The 21,817-nt window shown below is 43.6% G+C and overlaps 1 pseudogene; it reads left to right on the plus strand.

The window, feature by feature from the left end:
- LOC123996527 overlaps positions 1 to 21,817 on the plus strand; it is an 82,157-nt pseudogene that overhangs the window by 54,191 nt on the left and 6,149 nt on the right.

A 21,817-nucleotide genomic window follows, 5' to 3' on the forward strand; every position in this document is an offset into this window, starting at 1 on the left:
TTTCATTCACTTCTTTTTCAATAATTAGCTTTCTACTACTTTCTGTCATCTAATGTGGACCCAAATAACACCTTTGTTTGATCATTAAAATAATGAAACATTTATCATTTGTCAATCAAAACACAATTTATTAGTGAGGAGGGAGGGGGGGGCTCATCTGTTATTAAGAAATATGGATGTCATTGACTTCCTGGAGTCAGTTAGCGCTACAAAACGTAAAGGATTTAGCATGTTTTGTAATGACTATTTATTTGACAGGTCACCCGCTTCATCGTTGCTTTTATTTCATAGCCTTTATTTAACCAGGCAAGTCGGTTAAAAGCTATAACTCTAATTTTATGACAACCTGACAATTACTAACACGTACAGAGCATTCGAGAAGTATTCAGACCCCTTGACTTTTTCCACATTTTGTTACGTTACAGCCTTATTCTAAAATGGATTAAATCATTTTTTTCCCCTCATAAATCTACACACAATACCCCGTAATGACATCACAATACCCCATAATGACATCACAATACCCCATAATGACATCACAATACCCCATAATGACATCACAATACCCCGTAATGACATCACAATACCCCATAATGACATCAAAATAACCCATAATGAAATCACAATACCCCATAATGACGAAGCAAACCCCGTTATTTAGAAATGGAAGGTGAACTTTTGCCCCAGTCTGAGGTCCTGAGGTTGGAGCAGGTTTTCATCAAGGCTCTCTCTGTACTTTGCTCCGTTCATCTTTCCCTCGATCCTGACTAGTCTCCCAGTCACTGCTGCTGAAAAACGTCCCCACAGATGTGGCGCTTGGAATTCAGGCCAAAGAGTTCAATCTTGTTTTCACCAGACCAGAGAGTCTTGTTTACATGGTCTGAGTCCTTTAGGTGCCTTTTGGAAAAGTCCAAGCAGACTGTCATGCACCTTTGACTGAGGAGTGGCTTCTGTCTGTCCACTCTACCATAAAGGCCTGATTGGTGGAGTACTGACTGGAGAGAAGGTTGTCCTTCTGGAAGGTTCTCCCATCTCCACAGAGGAACTCTGGAGCTCAGTCAGAGTTACCATTGGGTTCTTGGTCACCTCCCTGACCAAGGCTTTTCTCCCCTGGTTGCTCAGTTCGGCCGGTCGGCCAGCTCTAGGAAGAGTCTTGGTGGTTCCAAACTTCTTCCATTTAAGAATGATGGAGGCAACTGTGTTCTTGGGGACCTTCAATGCTGCAGTTATTTTATGGTACCCTTCCCCAGATCTGTGCCTTCCACACAATCCTATCACATAGCTTTAAGGTCAATTCCTTTGACATCATGGCTTGGTTTTTGCTCTGACATGCACTGTCAACTGTAGGGACCTTTTATATAAACAGGTGTGTGCCTTTCCAAATCATGCCCAATCAATTGAATTTACTACAGGTGGACTCCAATTAAGTTGTAGACACATCACAAGGATGATCAATGGAAACAGGATGCACACTGAGCTCAATGTTGAGTCTCATCGAAAATGGTCTGAATTCTTATGTAAATAAGATATTTCTGTTTTTAGTTTTAATAACATTTGCAAGATTTCTAAAAACATGTTTTGGCTTTGTCATTATGGGGTATTGTGTGTAGATTGATGAGAATAAATATATATTGAATCCATTTTAAAATAAGGCTGTAACTTAACAAAATGTGGAAAAAGTCAAGGGGTCTGAATACTTCCCGTATCTGTACTATCAGACTAGGTTGATTGTGTCTATACAGAACTTAGCCACTGATATAAAGATCCTGAACAGTTATAACTAAAAGTCATAACCATCTCTGGCCCCTGTATCAACTGTGCTCTATCTCAACCCAACGAGCCCACACGGAGAGAGTCTGAGCAGAGCACAGTATCAACTGTGCTCTATCTCAGCCCAATGAGCCCACACGGAGAGAGTCTGAGCAGAGCACAGTATCAACTGTGCTCTATCTCAGCCCAATGAGCCCACACGGAGAGAGTCTGAGCAGAGCACAGTATCAACTGTGCTCTATCTCAGCCCAATGAGCCCACACGGAGAGAGTCTGAGCAGAGCACAGTATCAACTGTGCTCTATCTCAGCCCAATGAGCCCACACGGAGAGAGTCTGAGCAGAGCACAGTATCAACTGTGCTCTATCTCAGCCCAATGAGCCCACACGGAGAGAGTCTGAGCAGAGCACAGTATCAACTGTGCTCTATCTCAGCCCAATGAGCCCACACGGAGAGAGTCTGAGCAGAGCACAGTATCAACTGTGCTCTATCTCAGCCCAATGAGCGGAGAGAGTCTGAGCAGAGCACAGTATCAACTGTGCTCTATCTCAGCCCAATGAGCCCACACGGAGAGAGTCTGAGCAGAGCACAGTATCAACTGTGCTCTATCTCAGCCCAATGAGCCCACGGAGAGAGTCTGAGCAGAGCACAGTATCAACTGTGCTCTATCTCAGCAGAGCACGGAGAGAGTATCAGCACAGTATCTCTATCTCAGCCCAATGAGCCCACACGGAGAGAGTCTGAGCAGAGCACAGTATCAACTGTGCTCTATCTCAGCCCAATGAGCCCACACGGAGAGAGTCTGAGCAGAGCACAGTATCAACTGTGCTCTATCTCAGCCCAATGAGCCCACACGGAGAGAGTCTGAGCAGAGCACAGTATCAACTGTGCTCTATCTCAGCCCAATGAGCCCACACGGAGAGAGTCTGAGCAGAGCACAGTATCAACTGTGCTCTATCTCAGCCCAATGAGCCCACACGGAGAGAGTCTGAGCAGAGCACAGTATCAACTGTGCTCTATCTCAGCCCAATGAGCCCACACGGAGAGAGCTGAGCAGAGCACAGTATCAACTGTGCTCTATCTCAGCCCAATGAGCCCACACGGAGAGAGTCTGAGCAGAGCACAGTATCAACTGTGCTCTATCTCAGCCCAATGAGCCACAGACGGAGAGAGTCTGAGCAGAGCACAGTATCAACTGTGCTCTATCTCAGCCCAATGAGCCCACACGGAGAGAGTCTGAGCAGAGCACAGTATCAACTGTGCTCTATCTCAGCCCAATGAGCCCACACGGAGAGAGTCTGAGCAGAGCACAGTATCAACTGTGCTCTATCTCAGCCCAATGAGCCCACACGGAGAGAGTCTGAGACTATTTATAGAACAACTCTTTTCCTGTCTTCACTCTTTCCTATTACCTCATAGGGCCCCACTTGTTACAAAAGATAAAGTTTCAAAACATGTTTGTCTTTTTATCTTTTGCGGGGGAAAGGGGGCTTGACGCTGGAAGGGGGCTTGGCGCTGGAAGGGGGGCTTGGCGCTGGAAGGGGGGCTTGTCGCTGGAAGGGGGGCTTGATGCTGGAAGGGGGCTTGACGCTGGAAGGGGGGCTTGGCGCTGGAAGGGGGGCTTGACGCTGGAAGGGGGGCTTGGCGCTGGAAGGGGGGCTTGACGCTGGAAGGGGGGCCTTGACGCTGGAAGGGGGGCTTGACGCTGGAAGAGGGGGCTTGACACTGGAAGGGGGCTTGACGCTGGAAGGGGGCTTGACGCTGGAAGGGGGGCTTGGCGCTGGAAGGGGGGCTTGGCGCTGGAAGGGGGGCTTGGCGCTGGAAGGGGGGGGGCTGGACAGGGGAATTCAAATCAAACTTTATTTGCCACATGCGCTGAATACTACAAGGGTTGACTTTACCATGAAATGCTGAATACTACAAGGGTTGACTTTACCGTGAAATGCTGAATACTACAAGGGTTGACTTTACCGTGAAATGCTGACGAAAAGCACTTAACCAACAGTGCAGTTCAAGAAGACGAAAAGATTTACCAAGTAGAATCAAATAAAAAGTAAAACAATGAGAATAACGTTAACGAGGCTATATACAGGGGGTACTGGTACAGAGTCAATGTGGAGGCTATATACAGGGGGTACTGGTACAGAGTCAATGTGGAGGCTTTATACAGGGGGTACTGGTACAGAGTCAATGTGGAGGCTATATACAGGGGGTACTGGTACAGAGTCAATGTGGAAGCTATATACAGGGGGTACTGGTACAGAGTCAATGTGGAGGCTATATACAGGGGTACTGGTACAGAGTCAATGTGGAGGCTATATACAGGGGGTACTGGTACAGAGTCAATGTGGAGGCTATATACAGGGGTACTGGTACAGAGTCAATGTGGAGGATATATACAGGGGGTACTGGTACAGAGTCAATGTGGAGGCTATATACAGGGGGTACTGGTACAGAGTCAATGTGGAGGCTATATACAGGGGGTACTGGTACAGAGTCAATGTGGAGGCTATATACAGGGGGTACTGGTACAGAGTCAATGTGGAGGCTATATACAGGGGGTACTGGTACAGAGTCAATGTGGAGGCTATATACAGGGGGTACTGGTACAGAGTCAATGTGGAGGCTATATACAGGGGGTACTGGTACAGAGTCAATGTGGAGGCTATATACAGGGGGTACCGGTACAGAGTAAATGTGGAGGCTATATACAGGGGGTACTGGTACAGAGTCAATGTGGAGGCTATATACAGGGGGTACTGGTACAGAGTCAATGTGGAGGCTATATACAGGGGGTACCGGTACAGAGTCAATGTGGAGGCTATATACAGGGGGTACTGGTACAGAGTCAATGTGGAGGCTATATACAGGGGGTACCGGTACAGAGTCAATGTGGAGGCTATATACAGGGGGTACCGGTACAGAGTCAATGTGGAGGCTTTATACAGGGGTACTGGTACAGAGTCAATGTGGAGGCTTTATACAGGGGGTACCGGTACAGAGTCAATGTGGAGGCTATATACAGGGGGTACCGGTACAGAGTCAATGTGGAGGCTATATACAGGGGGTACCGGTACAGAGTCAATGTGGAGGCTATATACAGGGGTACCGGTACAGAGTCAATGTGGAGGCTATATACAAGGGGTACCGGTACAGAGTCAATGTGGAGGCTATATACAGGGGGTACCGGTACAGAGTCAATGTGGGGGCTATATACAGGGGGTACCGGTACAGAGTCAATGTGGAGGCTATATACAGGGGGTACCGGTACAGAGTCAATGTGGAGGCTATATACAGGGGGTACCGGTACAGAGTCAATGTGGAGGCTTTATACAGGGGGTACCGGTACAGAGTCAATGTGGAGGCTATATACAGGGGGTACCGGTACAGAGTCAATGTGGAGGCTTTATACAGGGGGTACCGGTACAGAGTCAATGTGGAGGCTATATACAGGGGGTACCGGTACAGAGTCAATGTGGAGGCTATATACAGGGTATTACACTACAGAGTCAATGTGGAGGCTATATACAGGGGGTACCGATACAGAGTCAATGTGGAGGCTATATACAGGGTATTACAGTACAGAGTCAATGTGGAGGCTATATACAGGGGGTACCGGTACAGAGTCAATGTGGAGGCTATATACAGGGTATTACACTACAGAGTCAATGTGGAGGCTATATACAGGGGGTACCGATACAGAGTCAATGTGGAGGCTATATACAGGGGGTACCGGTACAGAGTCAATGTGGAGGCTATATACAGGGGGTACCGGTACAGAGTCAATGTGGAGGCTATATACAGGGGGTACCGGTACAGAGTCAATGTGGAGGCTATATACAGGGGGTACTGGTACAGAGTCAATGTGGAGGCTATATACAGGGGGTACCGGTACAGAGTCAATGTGGAGGCTATATACAGGGGGTACCGGTACAGAGTCAATGTGGAGGCTATATACAGGGGGTACCGGTACAGAGTCAATGTGGAGGCTATATACAGGGGGTACCGATACAGAGTCAATGTGGAGGCTATATACAGGGGGTACCGGTACAGAGTCAATGTGGAGGCTATATACAGGGGGTACCGGTACAGAGTCAATGTGGAGGCTTTATACAGGGGGTACCGGTACAGAGTCAATGTGGAGGCTATATACAGGGGGTACCGGTACAGAGTCAATGTGGAGGCTATATACAGGGTGGTACCGGTACAGAGTCAATGTGGAGGCTATATACAGGGTATTACACTACAGAGTCAATGTGGAGGCTATATACAGGGGGTACCGGTACAGAGTCAATGTGGAGGCTATATACAGGGTATTACAGTACAGAGTCAATGTGGAGGCTATATACAGGGGGCACCGGTACAGAGTCAATGTGGAGGCTATATACAGGGTATTACACTACAGAGTCAATGTGGAGGCTATATACAGGGGGTACCGGTACAGAGTCAATGTGGAGGCTATATACAGGGTATTACAGTACAGAGTCAATGTGGAGGCTATATATAGGGGGCACCGGTACAGAGTCAATGTGGAGGCTATATACAGGGGGTACCGGTACAGAGTCAATGTGGAGGCTATATACAGGGTATTAAGGTACAGAGTCAATGTGGAGGCTATATACAGGGTATTAAGGTACAGAGTCAATGTGGAGGCTATATACAGGGGGTACCGGTACAGAGTCAATGTGGAGGCTATATACACGGGGTACTGGTACAGAGTCAGTGTGGAGGCTATATACAGGGGGTACTGGTACAGAGTCAGTGTGAAGGCTATATACAGGGGGTACTGGTACAGAGTCAGTGTGGAGGCTATATACAGGGGGTACTGGTACAGTGTCAGTGTGGAGGCTTTATACAGGGGGTACTGGTACAGAGTCAGTGTGGAGGCTATATACAGGGGGTACCGGTACTGAGTTAGTGTGCAGGGGTACAGGCTAGTTGATGTAATCTGTACATGTAGGCATGATAGCAATATAAACATCAACTGTATCAAAATGTAGGGCATGGTCTGTTTCCAGAAAGGGAGGGCTTTACCTCCAGGGCATGGTCTGTTTCCAGAAAGGGAGTGCTTTACCTCTAGGGCATGGTCTGTTTCCAGGGGGAGGGCTTTACCTCCAGGGCATGATCTGTTTCCAGAGGGGAGGGCTTTACCTCTAGGGCATGGTCTGTTTCCAGAGGAGAGGGCTTTACCTCTAGGGCATGGTCTGTTTCCAGAGGAGAGGGCTTTACCTCTAGGGCATGGTCTGTTTCCAGAGGAGAGGGCTTTACCTCCAGGGCATGGTCTGTTTCCAGGGGAGAGGGCTTTACCTCCAGGCCATGGTCCTTCTCAAGGTTTCATTCTACCCAAGTCCTTGCCGTTGTCATTAGGAGAAACCATTCCAAATTCATAGGCAGGGCTATAGACGCAAGGACTGACCATCCATGATATAACCATTATAGTTTTAGCCATGTTTTGAGGCTATATAGTGTTTATTTTTTTTATTTTTTTTAACATATACTTTGTTTACATACATTGGAGTTAAACAAGGTTACATTTTGGTTTCTGACGGGGTACGACAGTTGAACTAAGCTCATTTATTTTTTAAATGTACCTTTATTTAACTAGGCAAGTCAGTTAAGGACAAATTCTTATTTACAATGACGGCCTTCCAAACGGCAAAAGGCCTCCTGTGGGGACGGGGGCCTGGGATTAAAAATAAATCAATCAAAATATAAATATAGGACAAAACACACATCACGACATGAGAGACAACACAGCACTACATAAAGAGATTATAAGTAATATCCTTCAAGAATCATTGGGTACATTTCATTAATTCAAAAGTAAAAAAAATAAAAAAATGGATGAAACAACCGCACATTGCCCCTTTAAGCTTTGACTCTATTAGGAACGAGCTTAACAACGGTGTCTTAGATTATTTATTTTTAAACAACATTCATCCTACCCTGGTAATCTACGCAAAACATACCATTTATTTTCAGACTAATCTAATTCCAGATGTTTTACTAAATGTTTTCCCCTTGTCTCCCAAGCCCAGCAGATGCTCCTCCTATGCCAGGGAGTGAGTCGGCTGAGACAAGAGGCAGGACAGTCCACGATGCCGAGCCACCATAACCACAGCTACCCAGGTGGGCTAGATCCCAGTCATACCATAGCCTGGTCACAGATCTGTTTGTTCACTCATTATTACGCCAAGGAGTTGACACGATTAACACAAACAGATCTGGGACCAGAGTAATCATACCATCCTACTTATTTAAATGCATCTCTCAAGTCCACAAACTATTTCTATAAATATGTTTTCCTTTTATTTTTATTTTTTTGCGGCCTGTATAGACACTTGATATTGTAACCAGAGAAGACACTAAGTAGGCTGCAACATGGGGTTATGTGCTCAGTGATCACAGCCTCAACATCCCAAAATGGCACCCTAAGTCCCTATATAGTGCACTAGGTTTTTTTTACCAGAGCCCCTATGAGAATAGATAAGGAATAGGGAACCATTCAGGACGTGGCATTGGTCTCCTCTTCAGTAACCATCTTAAAGAGCAGAGGTCAGTATATAGAGCCTGGTTGGAAGGACATGAATCAGCTGAAGCCAGTCCCACTTAAGGAGGCGGGGACAGAGTAGTGACACACAGCAGTAGTGTAGGATAACAGGCAGTACTGAGGGCTGCTGCTCAGTGCCCGGCTCCACTCCACACAACGCTAAAGACAAAAACAAGTCGTGTTCACTTACAGAAAAGGAAGGACAGACTATAAGTATGTCATGTCAACAATTAAAAAATATAAAAAATAAATGGGAAGGCCACCCTAGCTGTCGCTCAATTTAGACACTTTAATAAGAGCCAGAGCTGGATCTAAGAAAAAGGACCAGACGGAACGACGTTTATAAAGTTAGAAAGTATTTTAATGTTGTTGTTTTGGTTTTTTTTTTCAATTCAAAGAGAGTAGAGCAGCGTAAAAGGAATGATACCATGAAAGGGATTCAATAGCCTACGTCAATAATACAATTCTATTGTCCCCCATACATTGGCATACATCTTATTCATTTTTCATACTTAAAAAAAAAGGACTTTCTTAAAATAAACGTTTTAATCCAATATCAATTGCACAAAAAAAAGTGGACGGGTTAAGTTTTAAAAAGCTGAGAAAACAAGAGGCGCCCTCTATTAGCTCAGTCGGACAGACAGGTCACTAGATGTGGCCGTTAATGGCTGAAAACGATCCTCATGGAAACCGCTAGAACATTAACAAGGAAATGCAAGGAAAGCCCTTTATGCAAAGTTAAGGTTTATTATAAAGCATGAGGTTACTAAAGCACTTTGTGACAACTACTGACGTAAAAAAGGACTTTTAAAAAGAAATGTGATTGCGTGGTTATTATGCCTATTAGTAAACAGATAATAAACAAATGACACAAAATCGCCTAAAATAGACTTTAAAGATACATGTTTATATGTATATATATATATATATATATATATATATATATATATATATATATATATATATATATATATATATATATATATATATATATATATGTATACATGTATATATATATATAAAGGATTGTTAGCTTTAATACCCATAAAGCAAATTAGCCGACAGGTCTTTGCTTTAGGCATAACTTCAATAACTAATCAATCAAATAGGAACTAAAATATAAAGGCTCATGCAGAAGGTTTACTATAACGCGCTATCACGCAGTAGCCTAATGTCACTAAGTGGGATCTGTATTTGAAAGTTGCTATGCAACAAAAGCAAATCTTAATTCGATAGGCAGAATTGTGCCAGGCGCATTGATTTCCAATATTCACTTGACACAATGTTGCGCACTTCATATAGTTCTGTCTGTTGGACATGTTCAGCCTACAATTCATCACACAAATTGACCACATGGCTAGTCGACGCATTGATGATTCTCCATCCATTCGGAAGCGTCCGGTCTCTAAATTTCAGATCAACCGTAAATTATTTCCACTGATTTGGATCCAAATCTAAATTGAATTTTGGAAGAAAAAAAAATAGGCTTATTTATATTTCACGATTTGAAAGGACTATATTTTGCCTTGTGAGAGAGTACATTACATAGGTCTACACTGTTTATTTAGGAGCGCTAGAGTTCATTTAAAGGGTTTGACATTCAGGGTTTATTGGCCTTGGCCTTGACTCAACGACCTGAGTGGTTGCCATACACTTCAAACACTATGCTAATTGAATCACATTAACAATCCGCTCCAATCGCTCTGATTTGGAATAACAATGATGACCATTAAAATGTTGGCTTATTCTAATATTCTAATAATAAGTCTAAACCTATTTTCCCTATTATTATTATTTAACCTATGTTGGGGCGGCAGGCGGTTAGAACGTTGGGCCAGTCACCGAAAGGTTGCTAGATCGAATCCCCCGAGCTGTCAAGGTAAACATATGTCGTTTGTTCTTAACTGACTTGCCTAGTTAAATAAAGATTTTTTTAAAAAAATATATATATATATATATATATATATATATATATATATATATATATATATATATATATAAACGCAGTCAATAACGTTTAGTGGGGGGTTATGCTGTAGTTGGAATACATTTCCATCTGTGTATAAGGCCCAGTCATGCCTAATATATATCCTAATTTAGCCTTTTTGTCTTGATTGATTTGAAGGCTAAATGGCACTTTGCAGGCAGACTTAAGTTTGTGTGGCATTTAAGAATTCATTATAAATAAGTCATTTTATTCGAACACTATGCCTATGGTTTTTCATTCGCACGTTGAACATGTAAACCCTATTTAAATGAGGTAATTGCCATATTGCCCATCATTGGCTGCTGATTTACGTAAGAGAGAGAGAGAAAGAGAGAAAGAGAGAGAGAGAGAAAGAAAGAGAGAGAGAGAGAAAGAGAAAGAGAGAGAGAGAAAGAGAGAGAGAGAAAGAGAGAGAGAAAGAGAGAAAGAGAGAAAGAGAGAAAGAGAGAAACAAAGAAAGAAAGAAAGAAAGAAAGAAAGAGAGAGAGAGAGAGAGAGAGAGAGAGAGAGAGAGAGAGAGAGAGAGAGAGAGAGAGAGAAAATAGTTAATGCTTTGCATAGCAGCGGACGGTGGCGATTATATAGGCTAGATACACTGTATAGCATTAACCAGTTGTTAACCTATGATCAATCTGACCGCAATCGCGCAGGTTGGAATTTATTGTCCTGTATCTTGCCCTGGAGGCAGCTCTGCAGAGTGGTCACTAGAAGGCAAAGCCACAAAGTCATAACAGCGGATTTGAAACCTAACCTTAAACCCCAAATACCTAACCCTACACTTTTTTTTCATACGTTTTTACGGTATAGACAATTTTGACTTTGCAGCTGGCCAATCTAGCGGAAATCGTTGGTGTTCTGCCTCCTGGGCAAGATTCATGACAATAAACACCAACCTGCGGTAATAATTTAAGTCTAGAGCATATTTCCCGATAAACCTGATATAAACAGTCAGCCTCAAAAGCAACAAAAAGGCTACAGCAACGGGAAATCCCAGTGATGAAGGTTGTGTTTTAAAACACAAATGTCTTTGGTTCACAAATATAATCTCATCCTAAACAAACCCTTGTGATGATATGCCAGCAGACAGTCCACGGCAATGAAGGTAGAACTGCGGTTTAAAAATAAAAACATATTCCCCCCGCAGGAGAAGCAAAATAAAAGATGATAATATCACAACAAATAGGCCTACGCAACGCATGTCCGTGTGAATAAGCACTCCGGTTAGGTTCTGTGTAAATGATTTATGTGGGTTTCACACAGGCAACGAAAGGACGGACACTGCTTATGTCATAGAATAGCAAATTAGTTCAGAGAATTTAGGGGCTGGGTTTAGAGGCGTGGTGACGTAGACATCTCGTTTTCCCCATGTGACCGTCTCGGTCTGGTACAATCCAAAAGTAGGGGGAATAACAAACTCAACGCTCGATTTCTCTTCAAATACATCAAACATATTATGATATTTGTAAATCATTTCATTTTAAATTTGTATTACACTTGTTCCACAATTTATGTTGTACAATATTCACTAAAATAAAAATGTCAGAAAGATGATTTCTCAACTAGCATTAAAACCTGACTCTCCCCTGCCCGCTGAAAGTGGTATCGCCACAAGCTCAAATTCCGAGAATTGAGCTCCTCTGATTCTTAGAACTGGGGGTTCTTAGAAGTGGTGATGCAAGAAGTTTCTAGGAAAGCAATACCAGGTGATTTTTTTTTTAATTCCTTTTTTTCCTATGTAATTTGGCGCGAAATTGTACTCTTTATTGCAGGTGTTGGTGTGTGTCTGAGTGTGTTTTATAATGTGATTTTTGACGGGTTTGAGCGCATTATTTTAGCGGGTGACATCTGCTCTTGACACAGCTTCTGCCTGTATAATATCTCGCTGTCTTCCCTTCACTCTCTACGGCTCTGTTCGCCTTGTGTCGGTTTGACAGTAGAGGCTTTAAAAAAAATCTACTGTTGCTGATCGCAAAACAGAAATGAGATTAGGTGGTTATTCTGCTAGACTGACTAGTGTGCTGGAATACCAGCAATAAACAAGTTGTTTAGTTTGACTAAGTGCTGCCTTCTTATATATTCTTAGCATACCTAAGTATAGCTCTAACCTGGGTGGATTTTACAACTGTGTTCACCTCATTGTGACTGTATTAAATAACAGCGGTGTAAATATACACGGTTCTGTTTATTTATAACGTGATTCCCACAGACATAATTAAATAGCCTAACTTGCACAGTGTGGCAGATAGGCAGTGGTATGTGTGTCAAGGGTGTTAAGATACATCGTTTTAGATATCCAGGCAATCTAGGAGGGGTAAAAAAAAAAGAGTCAAATTGAACAATCGTTACTGAACGAGCACGTTGGGATCTGGTTGCACGAGATATTGATCGTCTTGTCTCGCGGTTACCCCCCCCCCTCACCACCTCCACGGAAATGTTATTGTTTGTAGTTTGTAACGTTCCGCTTCTGCACAGACCAGCATATGCGCACGTTGGTACCTGCATGCGATCTGTCTGGGGACAGGGGAGGGTCACTTTAGGCAGAATGACTTCAACCGATACAATGTCGCATTGAATTGAGTGATTAACAGCTACAATGTTGCAGTGATCGAGTGCTTATAGCGGATGCAATAAACATGTATTTGGTTGCTAAGCTTCAATGCGAGGAGTCTTGCGTAAAATAGTATTGTTGTGTTTGTGTTGGCCTAGCTAGGCTAAGGGTCTGAAAGTAGGCTATGGATAAAAGAGCGAGAAAAAGTGACTTTGAATGTGATTGAAGAAGTGAATAACTGAAAATAATTGACAAAATTGGTCTGACATGACGTTTTGTCGCTGAAGCCGTAGTCGTAGGTGGGTTATAGCCTATATATGAACACCGTGGTTACTTCAACCTGTGTCTAGATTCTTTATTTAAAGTTCATATCGAGAGGAGTCAAGTGACAGCCTGAGACACGGGGTTGAGACCGAGTGCTACATCTGTGTCCAATGTGTTTGCGTGTTATTGAACCGGTTGGCTCCACGTGTTTGTTCCACGTGAAGAAACTATGTCAGTTTAACAATTTATTACATGAGGTTGGACGGAAAGATCTGAGGCCAGTAGTAAATTACCCGTTTGAAATTCGCAGACTGTAGCTGAAACATTAACTATGCCAAAAAGTGTTTTCAAAATATGCTGAAGTCTTGTGGATTGCGCTGTGTTTTGCCATAACGTTCTCCTGCGTCGGACTACCCGCTATTTATATCGCTGAAGATCACACACACTTCTGGGCTGATATATTCATGATCAGACGTATCAACTTCTACAGTAAATTGATGACATCTTGTGGTAGAATTTGACGTATCATATTTTTCAAATTCATGGGGAAATTTTTGCCGTTTAATCTACTGTTAAATGCATAAAATAAAAACATTTAAACTCGGATTATTATTACTACTACAATTATTATCGTTACTACTATACTATAATCATTAAAATGTTCTCTGGCAGTCAACAGTACATTTACATCTGCCAACTCTTGTCTGGAATCTGCTCAAACTGTTTTGTCCATTGTGAATAAGTAAATAAACGGGTTGTTTATTAACGATATAACGGGAAAATGAAGGCTACGTATTTTGGCGCGTGTTGTTGGTTCAGAGGGCGAAAAAATGATCACGTTCGAATCCAATACGGAATGTTCAACACGTAAGAAATGCCCAGATGGCACAGACATTATATTATTTAAAGACACGCCAGCCTGGTTTCCTAGTCTAGACGTAACATAGTAAACGTAAATCCAGGATGAGGTAAATTAGTATCATATGCTGTGCATGGTTCCATAAAACACAAGGTTACATAAGGGGAAAAGGGTGGTTGGGTGGGAATGTAACACAAACATCCAGAAACCCAAAGGTTGTGCATGTTTGAATGTCATCACAGACCATTGTTTAGCTAATTAGCCACTTTGCAACTACTTAGCATGATAGCTAACCCTTCCCTAAATAACAGCCTAGCTAATGTTAGCCACCTAGCAAACGTTAGCCACAACAAATTGCAATTCGTAACATATCGTACAAAAATGATGGACATCGACTAATCCATACCTCACAAAACGTAACATATCGTACTAATTGGAGTGTGGTCCAGATTTACCTTTACTTTGTTATGTCTAACCCTGAGTCCAGGTTGGACACGTCCCCTTACAATAAGTCATAGCCTGTGTGTCAAAGTCAGGTGTGTTGTGATGCACGGTTTCGGCTACTGTACTCAAGGGAAGAATACTCCTACACCTGGTGCTTGCATTTCTCAACTATATATCATAAATTGTTCCCACGTCATGTTTCCATGCCGAATGACAGTGTGCTGCTATGAGACATTATATCATGTAGGCTAGGCTGCTGCCACAGAACCATACAGAACCAGTGTGTTACTGCAGAATGCTTTAATTTGATTGAATAAGGGTTCAGGTAAAAATATATATATATATATATATAATTAATCTTCTAAATTCATGTTTGAGTGCCAGCAATAAACAAATTAAGTGTTTCCCCACTTTCGGGAACAAGTGTGGCCGCCCAGAAAATGTGTCTTGAAAGCTCCATAGTTTATTTACTCTGTTGAATGGTGCCACCTAGTGGTCGAAAAGTTCCACTGCAACCAGACAATATTGGAGAGGGTGGTGAACGTTTCTATTATTAGAATAACCAATACAATAACCAAAATGACTGACTAATACATTAAAAACCAGTGCAAAATGACAACCACCCCAGCCTTCATAAAAGTTGCCATGCTTTATCTTGTATAAAAATGTGTTCTTTAACTGACTTGCCTAGTTAAATAAAGGTTACATTTTTAAAAAAAAGTGTGTATATATGTCATAAGGTGAATGCACCAATTTGTAAGTCGCTCTGGATAAGAGCGTCTGCTAAATGACTTAAATGTAATGTAAATGTAAGATACTACTTGCTGGTTATTCATTAAATCAAATACCCTTTTGTATGTCTGTCCATGACTCTGAATACAATTTGTTTCACTTTTGTTTCCTTCCCCCACCACCGGCAGAGCTTGACATGATGGCTTGTGCAGCAGACAGCTGCATCCAATTCACGCGTCACGCCAGCGACGTGCTGCTGAACCTCAACCGGCTGCGGAGCCGGGACATCCTCACAGATGTCACCATCCTGGTCAACAGACAGCAGTTCCGCGCTCACAAGACTGTCCTCATGGCCTGCAGGTGTGTTGACTCCCCAAGTCCCAGTATGTGTACCAGTCTGTGTCATCATGCCTGTCCTCATGGCCTGCAGGTGTGTTGTGTTCACGTGACTCTTAGACGGCATCCCAAATGGCACTCTGCCCCCCCCCCCCCCCCGAGTAGTGCACTCTGTTATATCTGGTGTGACCATCATTTACCTCATGAAAACCAGTCAGTATCTGGTGTGACGACCATTTACCTCATGAAAACCAGTCAGTATCTGGTGTGACGACCATTTACCTCATGAAAACCAGTCAGTATCTGGTGTGACGACCATTTGCCTCATGAAAACCAGTCAGTATCTGGTGTGACCATTTACCTCATGCGGTACGACACATCTTCTTCACATAGAGTTAATCAGGCTGTTGATTGGTGGAATGTTGTCCCCACTCCTCTTCAATGGCTGTGAGAAGTTGATGGATATTGGCGGGAACTGGAGCACGCTGTCTTACGTGTCGCTCCAGAGCATCCCAAACATGCTCAATGGGTGACATGTCTGGTCAGTATGCAGGCCATGGAAGAACTGGGACATTTTAAGCTTCAAGGAATTAAGTACATGTTGTTGCGTCATAGGGCCGTGCATTATCATTCTGAAACATGAGGTGATTGTGAAGATGGTGGATGAATTGCACTACAATGGGGCCTCAGGATCTCTGGTCATCCCTACTGCCTCTGATCTGGCGGACTCACTAAATTCAAATCTTGGTTTGTAAATGATTGAGTGTGCCCCTGGCTATCCGTAAATAAACAAAACAAGAAAATGGTGCCATCTGGTTTGCTTAATATAAGGAATTTGAAATTATATATACTTTTACTTGTTATACTAGCTGGAAACTACCAAAATGTTACATTATTTTAAATGGAATATCTACATAGACGTACAGAGGCCCATTATCAGCATCCATCACTCCTGTGTTCCAACGGCACGTTGTGTTAGCTAATCTAAGTTTATCTTTTTAAAAAGGCTAATTGATCATTAGAAAACCCTTTTGCAATTATGTTAGCGCATCTGAAAACTATTGTTCTGATTAAAGAAGCAATCAAACTGGCCTTCTTTAGACTAGTTGAGTATCTGGAGCATCAGCAATTTGTGGGTTCGATTCTTGTTCTGAAAAATGAAGGCTATTCCATGTGAGAAGTTGCCAAGAAATGGAAGATCTCGTACAACACTGTGTCCTACTCCCTTCACAGAACAGCGCACACTGGCTCTAACCAGAATAGAAAGAGTGGGAGGCCCTGGTGCACAATTGAGAAGAGGACAAGTAAACTCAGCAACAACAACAAAAAATGTCCCTTTTTCAGGACCCTGTCGTTCAAAGATCATTCGTAAAAATCCAAATAACTTCACAATCTTCATTGCAAAAGGGTTTAAACACTTTCTCATGCTTGTTCATTGAACCATAAACAATTAATGAACATGCACCTGTGGAACGGTCGTTAAGACAATAACAGCTTACAGACAGTAGGCAATTAAAATCACAGTAATGAAAACTTAGGACACTAAAGAGGCTTTTCTACTGACTCTGGAAAAACACCTAAAGAAAGATGCTCAGGGTCCCTGCTCATCTGCGTGAACGTGCCTTAGGCATGCTGCAAGGAGGCATGAGGACTGCAGACGTGGCCAGGGCAATAAATCTCAATGTCCGTACTGTGAGACGCCTCAGACAGCACTACAGGATGAAAGCACAGCTGATCATCCTCGCAATGGCAGACCACGTGTAACAACACCTGCACAGGATTGGTACATCCAAACATCACACCTATGGGACAGGTATAGGATGGCAACAACAACTGCCCGAGTTTCACCAGGAACGCACAATCCCTCCATCAGTGCCCAGACTGTCCACAATAGGCTGAGAGAGGCTGGACTGAGGGCTTGTAGGCCTGTTGTAAGGCTGGTCCTCACCAGACATCACCGGCAACAACGTCACCTATGGGCACAAAGTCAATGTTGCTGGACCAGACAGGACTGGCAAAAAGTGCTCTTCACTAACGAGTCGCGGTTTTGTCTCGCCAGGGATGATGGTCGGATTTGCGTTTATTGTCGAAGGAATGAGCGTTACACCGAGGCCTGTACTCTGGAGCAGGATCGATTTGGAGGTGGAGGGTCCGTCATGGACTGGGGCGGTGTCTCATCGGACTGAGCTTGTTGTCATTGCAGGCAATCTCAACACTGCGTTTGTCACACCCTGACCATAGTTTGCCTTGTATGTTTCTATGTTTTGGTTGGTCAGGGTGTGATCTATGTTGGATGTCTTGTCTGTCTATTTCTATGTCTGGCCTGATATGGTTCTCAATCAGAGGCAGGTGTTAGTCATTGTCTCTGATTGGGAACCATATTTAGGTAGCCTGGGGTTCACTGTGTGTTTGTGGGTGATTGTTCCTGTCTCTGTGTTTTGCACCAGATAGGGCTGTTTTTGGTTTACCACGTTTATTGTTTTTGTTAGTTTATTCATGTCTAGTGTCTTTATTAAGAACATGAATAACCACCACGCTGCATTTTGGTCCACCTCTACTTCACCTAAAGAAAAGCGTTACAGGGAAGACATCCTCCTCCCTCATGTGGTACCCTTCCTGCAGGCTCATCCTGACATGACCCTCCAGCATGACAATGCCACCAGCCATACTGCTCATTCTGTGAATGATTTCCTGCAAGACAGGAATGTCAGTGTTCTGCCATGGCCAGCAAAGAGCCCAGATCTCAATCCCATTGAGCACGTCTGGGACCTGTTGGATCGGAGGGTGAGGGCTAGGGCCATTCCCCCCATAAATATTCGGGAACTTGCAGGTGCCTTGGTGGAAGAGTGGAGTAAGATCTCACAGCAATAACTGGCAAATCTGGTGCAGTCCATGAGGAGGAGATGCACTGCAGTACTTAATGCAGCTGGTGGCCACACCAGATACTGACTGTTACTTTTGATTTTGACCCACCCTTTATTCAGGGACACATTATTCCATTTCTATTCATCACATGTCTGTGGAACTTGTTCAGTTGGTCTCAGTAGTTGAATCTTGTTGTGTAAATATTTGTATGAACACATGTTAAGTTTGCTGAAAATAAACACAGTTGATAGTGAGATGACTTTTTTTTTTTTTTTTTTGCTGAGTTTACAGAAACAGACAAATAAAATTTAAAGATTAAGATGGGCAAAAGAACACAGACACTGGACAGAGGAACTCTGCCTAGAAGACCAGCATCCCGGAGTCGCCTCTTCACTATTTAGTGAAGCCTCACAAGTCCTCAACTGGCAGCGTCTGTTTCTAAACCTAGACACTCTAATGTACTTGTTCTCTTGCTCAGTTGTGCACCGGGGCCTCTCACTATTCTGGTTAGAGCCAGCTTGCGCTGTTCTGTGAAGGGAGTACACAACGTTGTATGAGATCTTCAGTTTCTTGTATGGAATAGCCTTCATTTCTCAGAACAAGAATAGACTGACAAGTTTCAGAAAAAGTTATTTGTTTCTATCTATTTTGAACCTGTAATCGAACCCACAAATGCTGATGCTCCAGATACTCAACTCTTCTAAAGAAGGCCAGTTTTATTGCTTCTTTAATCAACACAACAGTTTTCAGCTGTGCTAACATAATTGCAAAATGGTTTTCTAATGATCAATTAGCCTTTTTAAAATTAAAAACTTGGATTAGCTAACACAACATGCCATTCGAACACAGGAGTAATGGCTGTTGTTATTAATGGGCCTCTGTACACTTATGTAGATATTACATTTAAAATCAGCCGTTTCCAGCAACACTGGTCATAACATTAACAATGTCTACATTGTATTTCTTATCAATTTGATGTAGTTTTTTTTGTCCATTTAAAATAACATTTTTAAGTTACCCCAAACTTTTAGTTTAAGTATACAAATACATTAAGACTTTTTCTGGAGTGGTGTTTTACTGGGTATTTCTGCAGTGGCATAGGGAAACCATAGGGACACCATAGGAGAACCATAGGGACACCAACCCTGTTACATAGGGACACCATAGGGGACACCATAGGGGACACCATAGGGGACACCATAGGGGACACCATAGGGGACACCATAGGGGACACCATAGGGACACCATAGGGACACCATAGGGACACCATAGGGTAACCAACCCTGTTACATAGGGACACCAACCCTGTTACATAGGGAAACCATAGGGTAACCACTGGGACACCATAGGGTAACCATAGGGTAACCATAGGGACACCAACCCTGTTACATAGGGAAACCATAGGGACACCATAGGGTAACCATAGGGACACCAACCCTGTTACATAGGGGTTACATAGGGACACCAACCCTGTTACATAGGGACACCAACCCTGTTACATAGGGACACCAACCCTGTTACATAGGGACACCAACCCTGTTACATAGGGACACCAACCCTGTTACATAGGGACACCAACCCTGTTACATAGGGACACCATAGGGACACCATAGGGACACCATAGGGACACCATAGGGACACCATAGGGACACCATAGGGACACCATAGGGTAACCATAGGGACACCATAGGGTAACCATAGGGACACCAACCCTGTTACATAGGGTAACCATAGGGAAACCATAGGGACACCATAGGCTAACCATAGGGACACCAACCCTGTTACATAGGGACACCAACCCTGTTACATAGGGTAACCACTGGGACACCATAGGGTAACCACTGGGACACCATAGGGTAACCACTGGGACACCATAGGGTAACCACTGGGACACCATAGGGTAACCACTGGGACACCATAGGGTAACCACTGGGACACCATAGGGTAACCACTGGGACACCATAGGGTAACCACTGGGACACCATAGGGACACCAACCCTGTTACATAGGGACACCAACCCTGTTACATAGGGACACCAACCCTGTTACATAGGGACACCAACCCTGTTACATAGGGACACCAACCCTGTTACATAGGGACACCAACCCTGTTACATAGGGACACCAACCCTGTTACATAGGGACACCAACCCTGTTACATAGGGACACCAACCCTGTTACATAGGGACACCAACCCTGTTACATAGGGACACCAACTCTGTTACATAGGGACACCAACCATAGGGTAACCACTGGGACACCATAGGGTAACCACTGGGACACCACAGGGACACCAACCCTGTTACATAGGGAATAGTGTGGCATTTTGGATGCAGACTCTTTTCCGCACGGTTTGCTTGTTGCTGTTGATCCTTAAAGTCCTCCCTCGCACTCTGTGTGTCTCTGTCTGTCTGTCCGTCCCTCGCGCTCTGTGTGTGTATGTGTGTCCCTCGCGCTCTGTGTGTGTGTGCGTGCTCTGTGTCTCGCGTGTGTGTGTGTGTGTGTGTGTGTCCCTCACTCTATTGAACACAATGCTTCCTCTAATGTGTTGTTCTACACTATGTTTACGGACTCTCTGACCAGTCTGTCACTCCACTGAACACGATGCTTCCTCTCTCTCTAGTGGGTTGTTCTACACTATATTTACGGACTCTCTGAAGTGTAACCTGAATGCCATCAGTCTGGACCCCAAGGTGGTCACTGTACTGAACACGATTCTTCCTGTTATGTACAGCACATGGTGTTATATCTTTGTCCTCTCCTCTCTCTCTAGTGGGTTGTTCTACACTATATTTACGGACTCCCTGAAGTGTAACCTGAATGCCATCAGTCTGGACCCCAAGGTGGACCCCGAGGGGTTTGCCATCCTCCTGGATTTCATGTACACCTCTAGACTGACGCTGAAGGAGAGCCTGGTCATGGCCATCATGAACACAGCCATCTACCTACAGATGGATCACGTTGTGGACACCTGCCACAGATTCATCAAATCCAGGTATTTGGATGATGGAGGCAGGGGGGGGGGTATAAGATGGGAGACTCAACTTATAATGAAATTGTATTTGTCACTTGCCTTTGTAAAAGAACAAGTGTAGACGAACAGTGATATGCAGATAATAAAACCAGTAATAACTTGAGGTATAAAGATGCACAAGGAGTAACATTAACGTGGCTATATATATATATATTCACACACGGTTTTACCAGTAAGATCACCTGCTGGGTGTCGTGGAATGAAATACAACATCGATGGTCTGTGGTCGGAGGCGCTAAGATGGCCGCCGGCCCTGCACCCTTACGTCTGTCTTTCTCACTCAATTAAGAAGACATTTCTATTTGCAAATGAGGACCTGTCAAGAGACGTGCACAGCAGAGAAATACATTGGTGTAGTTTGTTGTGGACAGGGATGTTTCTGGTATCAGTCGGTCTTGTTCAGGTTCTGTCTCACTCTTCTTCATCTAT

This window comes from Oncorhynchus gorbuscha, linkage group LG15, assembly GCF_021184085.1.
Source record: "Oncorhynchus gorbuscha isolate QuinsamMale2020 ecotype Even-year linkage group LG15, OgorEven_v1.0, whole genome shotgun sequence".
Lineage (NCBI taxonomy): Eukaryota > Metazoa > Chordata > Actinopteri > Salmoniformes > Salmonidae > Oncorhynchus > Oncorhynchus gorbuscha.